Genomic DNA, 12,843 nt, shown 5'->3' on the forward strand with positions numbered 1-12,843 from the left:
GGGACTCAAAGAGATCATATAGTCATAAGGAAATGGGCAACTTGACGAAAGAAGAGTCAGGCTCGAGGCGTCCAGTTTATCACACAATTATGCATTTATTTCAGCTATGGGCAGATACAACAGAATATAAGATATGACCTCAAGGAACTTGCAACCTGGTTGGGAAGATAAGAGAATGCCTGCCAGTTTATCATTTAAGCATACTTGTGAAACTACTCTTTAGTGTTTACTGTTCCTGCTGGTTATTCTCTGCCTAATTATGTAGGGAAAATAGAACGAAGGAAAAATAGATGGGAAGGAAGGGGGATGTGGTGAAAATATTGACTCTTAAGTCATGTGCTTCAAATTTAAAGTAATGCATTCACAGTTTTAAAGCTGGAACCTGGGTCTGACATCTCCCTGGGCCCTCTTATTTTGCAGAGGAGAAAACCAGGCCTGTCTAGCAAAGTACCCCAGCTAATACGTGGCAGGACTAAAACCAGAAACCAGGTTCTCTGATTCCCGGTCTAGGGTCTTTGCCATCACAATGTAGTGCCTGGTGAGGTAGGATGACTGGAGTCACGTCATACGGGGGTCTATCCTGAAGATAGATGTTTAGATGATTTTCAGAATTATTTGATTACCTACATCAGGAATTTGGTTAGCATGACAGTTTTCATCAATCCTAATTTCTCAATTACCGAAATAGAATCCATCAGTGCTGAAATTCCTAATTCTCACCAAAGGGGTAATTCAATAATTTGAATAACAGGGGCGCCTGGGTGGCTCAGTCGTAAACCTCTGCCTTTGGCTCAGGTCATGATCCCAGGGTGCTGGGATCAAGTCCCGCATCGCATTGGGCTCCCTGCTTGGCGGGAGGCCTGCTTCTCCCTCTCCCACTTCCCCTACTTGTGTTCCTGCTCTTGCTGTCTCTGTCAAATAAATAAATAAATAAATAATCTTTTTAAAAAAATAATAATTTCAATAACAGACCAGAACGTGGTGTGTTTTTAGCTTATATTCACCCATCCCTCCGCTTTGTTATTTTCAACTGACGATTTGCAATTCTCTTTCTCTCATGACCTCTTTTCTGAGTCTCCGTTTCATATTTCAACTGCTGCATCTCTACCTGTTTTGCCTCCCATGACCTCGAACTCTACAGGAAGCCAGCTTCTCCCCGACAGATCCCTGTTCCTGTCAACGGCACCATCTTTCTTCCAGTCACCCGGGTCTGAAACCTTGGCATCATCTCTCTTTCCTTCTTCTCTTCCACACCCCCAATTTCTGTGGCCTCTTCCTGAGAGGCCATTCCTCCTTTTCGAGGTCCATTTCCTACCTCCTGCTCAGGTCCTCACACTCCCATTACCAGGAAGTGACGGTATTAACCTCTCTTGCTGCCTCGCAGTCTTGCCCTAGCAACGCATCCCACAACCGCGCGCGGACTGCTCTCTCTCTAAATCACCAAACACAAACACCTATTTTAACTCTTTGATTCTAACTTCGCCCAGTTCCCCAGTGCCCATAGCTGATAAAATCCGAACTCAAACCCCTGGATAATGCTGCCAGTGCCTTTGCGACCTCATCTCTCCTTTCCTCCCCAATCAACAGTTACCTGTCTTCCCAGTACTTATTGCCACGTCTTGCTCACACCTGGAATGAATTCTTGTGTCCGCATCTGAACTCAGTCTTGGTAAAGTCACCAAGCAGGGCAGCCCACCATGACCCCTCCTCAAAATTCCGTAGGTATTTACTGATGGTCCCACCCAGGCAGCCTTCAGCCCTCTCTCCTAGAAATCTCTTTCCAGGTCTGTGCCCTTCCCAACCGGAAGAGGCACGAAGCAGCCTCCCATCTCTCTGTATTCCCAGCGCCTCTGACAAGGTAAATGTTGGTTGATGAGGACTGAGTTGGCCCGACAGGTGGTGGGAACTTGGGAAAATGAGGTGAAGCTACCGCGAGGCCCCGGGGCACGCCTCCCCCTCCCGGCGCCCCGCACTGCAGGGCAGGAGCTCTTCGCACTGAGTTCCTCCATCCCTCCACCCGGGTGGCTGCCGGGGCGCAGGGGTGCACGGAGCCCTCGGGGGGCGCAGGCCCGGGAGGCCGGCCCGCGCGTCTGAGCGGCGGCGCGGGCAGAGGGGCCCGGCCGTTCCGCGCTCGGAGGTAGGTGGTGCTGTTGCCGTAACTGTCTTCCTCATTGGCGCGGGGCGGAGAGGCGGAATGTTCAACTCCTGACTCGGGCGGAAGCGTGGGAGCCGCGCGGGCCGCCGTCCTCTCGACCCCCCCACCCCCACGGTCGCCGGCCCTGCCCTCGCCGCGCGCGGGGCCTCGGCGCCCCCCGGCTGCTGCTCGCGCCCGGCCCGGGAGCCAGGTAAGGGGCCGGCCGGAGGCCGCGGAGGGCGAGGGTGGGTCGGAGGCCCGCCGCGCTCGCGAGGCTCGGGGCCGAGGCCCTGGCGGCCTGCGGGGCTCCGCGGCGCACCCTACCCGCCCCGGGGCCCGCGGAGGCGGCTGCGGCCGGAGCGAGCGTTCCCGGCGCCCGCGGAGTTCCGCGCGGCGGCCCAGAGGGCCCGGCGAAGTTCGGGCCGGTCCCACGCAGAAGTTGGCGTCCGGAAGGGCGGGCGCAGCCTGTCGGGCTTTGCCGGCCCTGCGCGCGGCGCGGGTGCGGGGGCCGCTGCTTCCCCTCGCCGGACGCCGGGACCCCGCCGGCCGAGCCCGCCGACCCCGGGGCCTGAGCATCGGAGCGCCGGCCTCGCCGCGGGCGACCCGGCCCCTCTGCGAGGCGAAACGCGAGTCTTCCAAATCAGGGCAGGGCGCGGGCCACTTCCCAGCAGAGGGCTGTGCGTGCGAGGAGAGACCACTAACTTCTGCTTTCCGCCCGGCCGGGGTGGCTTCTCCCACCGCGAGCCGCCCTCCCCGGCCCTCCCCGGGGCAGCGTGCAGCTCGCGCCGCCCGCACCCTCCAGCGGCCCCTCTGCCTCCCACGTGGGGCGAGGGTGCTGCTCGGCGACCCCGTGGCGTCCCTCGGTCCCCGGGCTCCGAGACTTGCCCCAGGCCGGGAGGGCCAAGCTGAGGCCGCCGCCGCGCTTCGCTTGGTCCTGACAGCCTGCAGACCAACTTTACTACGGACCCGGCGAGATGGCTCCGGATTGCCTAAAAAACGGGGCAGGTCATTGTTAGATTGCTGAAAATGTGTGTTTCTGATGCGCCTCGAGATGTTCGCGAAGCACTGTTTATGGAGGACTTAATTAGTATTTTTGTTAGTTTCTTTAATAACGAAAGCAGCATCATTTAGTGGCCCGATCCAATGATATTACAATAAGCAGCTCTCTATTAATAATGGTGTTTTAGAATCCACTTACAGAATTAATGCGAGGATATCTGAGTTAAGATGGTTGCTAAAGTATGCTCCTGTTTTATCCCTGAAGCTGTTTTAGGAGAGCCTTCTTGCTTTCCTGACCTCAGTTGAAGTGAACGGTCGGGATTCAGTGGATCCGAACCAACAAACATAGAAAGACAAAAATAAACAAGCGCTTCAAGGCAGTTAATGGCTTCTTTGTGGTAGGCCTATCTCCACAGCGAAATTTCATGTCGTTTTTTGATTTTCAAAAAAATACATGACGGATGCATTTTAATTATGGTTTTGGTCATTCGTAGAGCCTTTGTTTAAAGTTCCTGCTACAATAGTGAGAGATTAGGGAGATTGCAAATGAACATGAATTTGGTTTGTTTGGAAAGAGTGAATTAAGATAAAGGAAAATGGTCCCATAAAGCAATGTGTACTGTTTATTTTAGTCTTTCACAACATAATTCCTATTATAACTTTACTGGGAGTTTTTTTTTTTTTTTTAACCTGGAAAATATTGTTTGATTCAGAAGTTATAGTGATAATAATTCCAGAGTAAATGACCACAAGGCAGTGGCAGGGACCCTTTTTTTGTCTAGGAAAGCAAATAGATGACTGATCTCTTCTTACTCTTTTAGGGAACACATAAGACACATTAAAAAGAGAGAGAGAAATACCCAAATATTAAGCAGGAGGATTTGGATCTAAAAATGGATGGTCAAAGATCTTGGGAACTAAGGGACCTTCTTGCCAAATAAGGAAACTTGGCAAGCTGCACTGTGTATTTTAAGTTAGCACAAGAGTGAGTGTTATTGGCAATATATTGGCCGAGTGCCTATCTGGAATGAGCGGTGGAACTGACTTTGACAGGGCTACAAAACTATAAACAGGAGTTATGAGGGGTGTGGAGGGAATAATCTAGTCAGAGAAAACACAGGGAAATTACAGTGATGTTTTCGTGAAAAGAGGTCAGACATACAGTGAAGCTATTAGTGTGGCGTAAAAGAGAAAAATGGACAGTTTTTAGAAATTGTTAGATTCAGAGAAAAGAGAGGAGAGAATCAATGATTCTTTTCTTTTTAAACCCAGAAAAAGGTGTTTGTGGTGCTATAGTACTTCTTGGAATAAGAGAGCCTTGAATCTGTATCCAGAGATATTGAAAATAAAAATCTATTTGGATCATTTGTTTTCCATTTTATTCTACCCAGGACAGATTGACAGGGAGGGTGTCTTGTCTATCTAAATGTAATAGGAATAGCTAAGGCACCTTTTGGTCTTACTGCAGTGAAGATTTAGGCTACTTCTTTTGTGGCTATTAACCTTGCCCCACTACACACAAATAAGCAAGAGTTCCAGCTGTGACCAGAAAACTGTACCTGTTAAGGAAAGAGAGCTATAAATGCTAGAGTTTAGATTGGTTTGCCTGATACATGGGTGCTTTTGTGTCAGACCCTGCTACGGACAGCTGAAGCATCGATTATGCCCTAATAGCAGTTAAATAATCCCAACACAGGAGAAGATTCTGTGAGAACAAAGCAGCTGCGCATTGACACCCTAACCCCGCATCACAATTGCTAATAGGAAATTAAAGCCTCAAATTGAACTTTAGGTGGATAATAAGCAATCTAGTGATTACTGTCACGAGGAAAGGGTTTGTTTAAAGAAAAAAAAGGCAGATTTGAAGGAGGAGACAGAATGATACAGTGGGAAAAAGACATATGATATGGTGAAAAAAAATGATACGACTCTGAAGTCAGAGCTGAGTCTGAATCCTGGTCGTGTCACTTGTAAGTTAGGTGGTTGGCTTGGGCAATTTTCATTCCCTTCATCATCCGTTTTCTCTCATGTGTAAATTGGGGACAATAATACCTGCTTGCTGCATAAGCATATGGGACAGCCTGTGGAAATGCTTGAACCAGCACCCGAAACTTCAGCCACCATACCTGAGTGGTAGAGAACATTTGTTTTTCCACATTCCCCAGTCAGACAGAGCAAGCTGCTTGTTTCACCTCTACCCAGGTAAGGCTCGCCCTCGGTAGCTGGCCTCGATCCCAAAGCATACTTCCGGTGAGCACGCAGCGCTGGGAGGGTTTCCTAGCCACTCTCCTGCCTGAAGTATAAGGATTTGTAGAGCAGCTGTGTGTACCTCTGTGTTTATATACAACTTTATGATATTTTGGGGAAAGAATCTGAAGATTATTGCATTTAAATATCTATATGAGGAATTTGAAGAACTCGGGAGGGATATGAATAAGGGAATGTTAGGACCTAGAAGACCAAAACCAAAATTACTTGGAACCATTCTTATAGCTGGCTTCGAGCACAGCTTATCTTCAGGGGCTGACGTCCTTCTTTCTGGAGTTTGTATAGGAAAACCAAAAAGAGAAGGCAAGACTGTCTGTCTAAAGGTCATGGAATGAATCTTTGCTTATGAAACTTTTCTACCAAAGTACCCTGTTGTGGAGAAGAATGTATTTCTTCAGGGATCTGTAAATATAGCCACAAATACCACCCCCCATGTAAGCAAGCACTTTCTTCAAAATCTTATACTTCATCTTAAAAATTCATGTGAATGTTGCATTCTCTTCTGTTGAAGAGACCGGTACAGACAGTTTTATTGAACAAACCAGTACGGACACTCGTGGCGTGTTTATTCCCCCAGATGTTAAGGTAAAATCGACTTGTAGGACGGGGGTTTATTACACCTTCCGCACGGTGCTGGGTCCTGCACATGTGGAGGACGAGGAGCCTGGTTCTGACAAATGGATGTGCACCGTTAGGCTTTGCAGCCTAGCCCACTACAGGGGGTAATGCAGTTCCATTTTGCAGAGAAAAGAATAGCAGTAGATCATCATCCAGAGAGTTTTTGTTTTCGGTGGTTATCCTGTGGCTTTCAGTGTGAACAAAGTTCTTTGCTTTGGGAACGGAGGAGAGGGAGGGGGGAGGGGAAAGGATAGTTGTAGGATAGAAATCCGGAATATGACTCTTACCTTCCCAGCCAGTTTGGGAGGAGAAATTGAGCAGTATGGCCCAGTCATCCATCGTCTTCATCGCTGACGGCGATCGCTGCTACTCCGCCTTGCGAGGGACTCTTAGGTTCATGACTGTATCCCTGGGAAGGGAGACCATCCATCCTTTCTAGTAAGTTGATGTCCTAGAATACTCATAGGGTCGCTGCCTGGCTGTTGCAAGAATCGCCTATTCCGCATGCCCACCTCCCGTTGAACACTCTCCTCGATAGGCAGCTCACTACTAGACAGAGAGGCATATTTTCTTCTTCGGCAACTCTAATAACCAGGAGTTCTCTCTGTAATTTTTAGATTGGCGATGTATAATATGGGGTCTTCCATGGCCTTCTCTGGTTTTAACAATCCCCATTTGCTTTCATCTTATGTCGAGGTTACCAGGTTTTAACTGTCCTATTTATCCTTCTCTGGGAACATTCGTTCTAGGTAATTAGTCCAAGACTGTACCTATTTGTTAGCAGCCAGGACGGGTCAGATAGTTTCTGTTTGACAGAAAATGGTTCAAGGGTAGAAACAAAAGCCAAGTAGTAGAAGCATTAGGGATGGGTAGGCCTGCTGACTGAAGTAAGCCTTGTTTACTCTTGTTTTCTCCCCCACCCCCACTGCCACCCCCAATCTGTGAATTCTTCTTCCAGCCAGCCCGTGGAAATGTGCCCTCTCAATGCTCCTTTACTCGTAGGCTCTGGCCCAGCTCTCTTCCCAGGCCTCCAGTCCTTGGACACAGTGCCTCTGCAGGGACCCCATGTCACCGATCATACCTGCATCATGTCGCCTAGTTGGGTTTCTGTTAGAGCACACACACGTTTCCACACAGTATTTCTGTGGCATAAGTGCCCCTGCTTCCTGCATTCCTCTTTCTCCAGTGTTTTGCCTCCAGCAACGACATTTCTGGCAAGGAAGTGTGTCATGGAAGTCTGTTTTCATTAATTGAAATATTAAAGTACAAATAAGAACGTTTCTTTTAACTGGCTCATTTTTATTTTAACCTTTGCTCTAATTAGAGGGATTTGTTACTTGTATGGTGAAGCATAGACACAAAAAATGAAACAGTAGCTGTTCTATTTTTTAGAGTCTCACAGTCTACTTCTCTCTGATATCCATGACTAAAGATCCTGTTCACTGAGCCCAACCTGTTCTGCACAAGATCTGCTGCTTTCCAGTGGCAGCCTTGGAGGAAGGAAGGAATATCTATGATAGACACAATACTGGTTGGTCCTATTTGCATACTTAGTCTTACAGATCTTTTTTGAGTGGTTTAAAAACAAAAACAGTGGAACAGCCCTGTCCAAGAACAGAATCTTACAATCTTTGCCCTTGCTGTTATGAACAAAGACACCAAACTCAAGCTCTCCCCATGTTTTGAAGATTAGACTGGTAGGAAAAAAATCATTGTAGAACCATAATCCAAGTGGTATTGTTTTAAGACACATGATGATAAAACACATTTTTTTTTTAATTAAAAAAAATTTTTTTAAAAGATTTTTTGTTTTTTATTTGACAGAGAGCACAAGCAGGGAGAGTGGCAGGCAGAGGGAGAGGGAGAAGCAGGCTCCCCAAGGAGCAGGGACCCCAATGTGGGGCTCGATCCCAGGACCCTGGGATCATGACCTGAGCCGAAGGCAGATGCTTAACTGTCTGAGCCACCCAGGCGCCCCTGTTTTATTCACTAATCTCTGTTAAGGAGGCTGAAACAATACTAGCATAAATAAATATTAGAGCAGCAAGGTTGGCGGAAGAAGTTGTTGAGGGCTGTTTTCTAAAAGGTTTTTTTTTGGTCCTATTAAGGTCATTCTAAAATAAATTAGTTTTTTGGGGCACCTGGGTGGCTCAGTTGGTTAAGCGTCTGCCTTTGGCTCAGGTTATGATCCCAGGGTCCTGGGATCGAGTCCCGCATCGGGCTCCCTGCTCAGCGGGAAGCCTGCTTCTCCCTCTTCCACTCCCCTACTTGTGTTCCCTCTCTCGCTGTCTCTCTCTCTCTGTCAAATAAATAAATAAAATCTTTAAAAAAAAGTTTTTTTTCTATAGTGAATCAGAAATAAACTTGTAACTTTTGTGAAAAAGGGAAAAAGGAAAATATAAATTAGGGATAGAAGAAGAGGAACAATCTGCATTCAGAAATTATAGGCCCATATAAATCTAAAAAATAGAAAAATCCAGAAAAAGTCCAAAGACCTATTTTCTAGTAAAGTTAGTTCTTTTATAAGGTGGATTTAATTTTAAAAAGTTACGATTTGCAGGTATCTAATGAAGGTAGTTGCAGTTTCTTGAATCCATTTGATATGCAGTAGATAAGATCTAAAGGCAGGACAGTGGCCAGCATGGAAAGTAGGTATACTCTAGGAACCTACCAAAGTGAATGCTATAATTGAAATAAATAGGTCCTAGAAACTCTGTTATCTAAAAAGTGCAAAAAAAAAAAAAAGTATCTTTTAATAACTTATTTTCCTTATGAAAAAGTTTAAAAGAAAATTATAATTACACACCAATAAGACCTTGCAAAAATGGCCAAAACCAAAAGCAGCAAACAGAGGGGTGAGGAAAAAATTAAAACATACACAGATAAGAAGGATTTAGGGAGGGCACCTGGGTGGCTCAGTTGTTAAGCGTCTGCCTTCGGCTCAGGTCATGATCCCGGAGTCCTGGGATCGAGCCCCGCATCGGGCTCCCTGCTCGGCAGGAAGCCTGCTTCTCCCTCTCCCACTCCCCTCGCTTGTGTTCTCTCTCTCTGTCAAATAAATAAAATCTTTAAAAAAAAAGAAGGATTTAGGGACCAGTAGTACATTTATCTATTAATCATTGCTCTGCCAAACTAATGGAGATGTAAAACGATTCTGAAAACAGAGGGAAGAAAACTATGGAGGAGACCATGCCGAAAGATGAAAGCCGAAGAAATCGATGGCTAAATATGATAACAAGACTTACTAAGATAACTTGACACCCGTCATTTCCATGTGTTGAGTATTGTATACTCGGCACTGGGCACTTTGAAAGCATCTCCCACTTCCCGGCACCAAGCAGGATGGGTATTTACCAGTGAGAAAACTGAGATCAGAGAGGCCTAACCGGGCCTAAGGATAACAGCTAGTAAATTCACATTCGCTACTTGATCTAACTGGGGTCTTTCCCCTGGACCATGCTGCTTTTGTGTGGAAATAGCTGTTATTTGGAAAGAAGACTCATTAAAGAAGTCAAATAGTATTCTGCAAACTTGATAACTTTTGAGCTAGCAACTTTGAGTCATTTGGTAACAGAATGGAAGAGATTTCAAATTTTTTACTTATTGGGTCTAGAAATGTCATGGTCAGAAAATGTGATTCGTTCAAGGGTTAGCAAGAGCTAGAGGCAGAGTTCAAACTCATCTAATCCTAAATCTTGCGGGGTTTTTTTTGTTTTTTTTATGTTAGAATGTTAGCAGGGTTTTTTCTTGTTTTATTTTGTTGTTTTTATTTATTTTATTTATTTTATTTTTTTTAAAGATTTTATTTATTTATTTTGACACAGAGAGAGACAGTGAGAGAGGGAACACAAGCAGGGGGAGTGGGAGAGGGAGAAGCAGGCTTCCCGCAGAGCAGGGAGCCCGATGCGGGGCTCGATCCCAGGACCCTGAGATCATGACCTGAGCCGAAGGCAGACGCTTAACGACTGAGCCACCCAGGTGCCCCTATTTTGTTGTTTTTAATTCAGGACAAAAGTCCATTTTTTGGACTAGAAAGCTGAAAACTTTAAAGTCAAATAATACTCCCATTTAAGGTTTTCTGCCTCCATATGGTTTCACTTTTGACAGTTCGCTAATGGTTATATATATATATATATATATATACACACACACGCATATATACATGCTTTCAGCAATTTAGTTAATAGTTAAAAATCTTTTTAAAATTCAATTTTCACATTTTTAAAAAAATTGAAAAAGTTTCTTACTATTCAAGTACTCAAATGATTGAACTCCACCAGCACATTAGCGATTTGCAGCATTTTCAGTGCTGTGACACCCTGTTATACTTTGATTTTTGTAATAGCTCCGCTCTAGCTTACCCTTCAGGGCTGTGTGGTAGATACTTATTAATATTTAAAACAGCTGTGAGAGTTTATGAAACAAAAGTTAAAATGCTACAAAATTAGGACTGGGAATTGTTGCATGGAGAAAAATTGCCTTGTGTAAAAGCAATTATTTTAACATGGTGGGATATACACATCATTTGATTGGGTGTGCTAGGTAAATACATTTATATAGATGACTCATTAAATTTGGGTGTGTTCACTGGAGAACACCTCTGAAAAATTAGAACATAATTTGATCAGGTAGTAGTCTTCCCCAAGATGCTCTAAGTATGATTAATCAGCAACTCGTATTTTCCATTCTTCTGATCATAAGTTGATCCTCTTAGAATTAACGATTTTAAATTAAAGGGGGTAGCTCAAGGGGAAAAATAAATATACAAGTATCTTCCACTTTTTGAAAATTTGCGTTACACCACTTTGCTCTTACGAAAGACCTACATTAATACCTGGTTTTGCTAACTGAAAGAAATCTGAAGAGGATTTTCACTTTTAGGGAAAAAAAGGCAAAAAGGGAAAATTGCATTTAGCGTTTGTTTTGCAGAGAGCTGTTAAAAGAGGCGGCCCGCACCCCAACCTCCTCCCCCTGGGACCACTCTCAGCATCTCAGCATCAAGCCGCCGTAGCTTTGAACTGTGTCTGAGAGCATCTGTACTTTATTTCTCTTGATTTATTTTGTGCCCTAAGCTATCCGAAAAGCCTAAGAGGGGTTAATTTTGGAGTCTGGAAATACTCAAAATTTTCTCCTTGTAAATTAATGGCAGTTGTTTTTTTGCTTTACACCATTTTGGCTAATGAAAGGTTTCATAGGAAGGCTCTACTTTTGGATAGTGGGGGACACCTGTGTGGTCTGACACTCCTGTAGAAGGCAGTGGGAATCTCAGTCAGGTTTTTCAGCTAAGTCCGTGATGCTTTGCCAAACTCACTGGAATTAAAACCTGTACTCGTACTCCCCAGAATTGTTAGTCTCTTCAGTAATAAGATGGGACTTAATTTTTTATGGTCTCAATAAAACATTCAAGTAATTACATAGTTCCATTCATACATAGCCATTTTCCAAATTGCAAGATGTATCACAAAGTGAGTAACAGTGATTCTGGGAAGAACACGATTAGTTGCCTCATCTCAAGGAATGAAGGTCCTGGAGAACAATGCTTCTCAGAGGTCAACCTTCCTCTGGTATCCTTAGGTCAGTTTCAAATGTAACTGATCCTACCTCAGTTCATCTGTATTCCCTGGACTTGCTCTGTACAAAAGGTTTAGATTTATTCATATTGATCTCATCCTGGTTTAGATCTCTAGGTTTGTTTTGAAAAGAATTTCCTTCCTCTTTCTCCTCTTCTTGTTCCTCCTCCTTCTCTTCCTGTCCTTTGATACCCAATGCTGGAGTCCCAAGTATACTCTCAGTTTCCCAACAAGCCTAGGTGGCAGTTTCCAACTCAGGATTTGCTTCACGATCCTTGGGGAGAACTTGTAAACACTACAGATGTCAGATTTTACTTAGCCTGATTGGAATCTTTCTAGCTACAAAAAGTATAAGGGAAGAATAGCCAGAAACTGTTCATTCATTTGTTCATTTGTTCATTCAGCAATTTTTGAATGGAAAATGTGCAACGTGCCTGGCTGTGTACTAGGTGCTGGAGATCCAGATATAAATAGAAATGAGCTTTGCCTTTAAGGGATTTATAGTCTGGTGGGAAGTAAGTGGGAAAGCTGAATGGGTAAAGAAAGGTGCTAAGGCCCAAAAGGAGAATTTAATTCGGCTTATGAGACTTGAAGCAGATAGTCAGGGACAGGAGTTCCCTGGGCAGAGAAAGACATTCAAAGTAGAACTAGGTTATGCAAAGGTATGGAGATGTGAGAGAGGTTAGCAAGTAGTGGGAACTGCATGTAGTTCCTCATGTGTGTATGAGAAAACAAGAAGTAAAGGCTGTAAGTGGTAAAGGAATAACTGAAGAAAATTTCCCAGAATTAAAAGACATGAGTTCACTGAGAGTACAGGCTGAGAGAGTTCACTGAATGTCCTACCAGTGAATGAAAAAGACTCACTCCTAAACATGTGCTGTTAATTTCAGCCTTCTGGAAATGAATACAGGGTCCTAAAAGCTTTCAGGGAAGAAGTAATAGTATAAAAAGGATTAGTTACCAGAGCAGTATCAGGCTGCTTTACAGCCACATTAGAAACTAGAAGACTATGAAGTAATACTTCTGAAATTATAAGGAACATTATTTCCTACCTGGAATTGCAAACTCAGCTAGGCTACCAATGAAGACATTTAAAGACACACAGATTCTCAAAAAAATTGCATTCTGAGTACTCTATTAAGTTGCTAATGGGAGATGTACACCGTTAAAACAAGGGAATAAACCAAGAAAGAGAAACCAGGGGCTTCAAGGACGGGGGGCTTCTCACAGAGAAGGTGAAGGAAATTTTGGGAT

The 12,843-nt window shown here is 44.6% G+C and overlaps 1 protein-coding gene across 4 annotated transcripts in view; it reads left to right on the forward strand.

Moving 5' to 3' along the window:
* The first annotated feature begins 2,024 nt into the window (after positions 1-2,024).
* MAP3K20 (mitogen-activated protein kinase kinase kinase 20) overlaps positions 2,025-12,843 on the forward strand; it is a 180,929-nt gene continuing 170,110 nt past the window's right edge. Inside the window, exon 1 of one of the 4 annotated variants that reach the window (XM_036084812.2) lies at positions 2,025-2,137. The gene's annotated coding sequence lies outside the window, so the exon portion shown is untranslated. Of the gene's footprint in view, positions 2,138-2,166; positions 2,346-2,896; positions 3,140-12,843 lie in introns of those variants that run through there. The other 3 variants (XM_036084813.2, XM_078071002.1, XM_078071003.1) reach the window with 3 other exon arrangements.

This window comes from Halichoerus grypus, chromosome 4 (genome assembly GCF_964656455.1).
Source record: "Halichoerus grypus chromosome 4, mHalGry1.hap1.1, whole genome shotgun sequence".
In the NCBI taxonomy this organism is placed as follows: Eukaryota; Metazoa; Chordata; class Mammalia; order Carnivora; family Phocidae; genus Halichoerus; species Halichoerus grypus.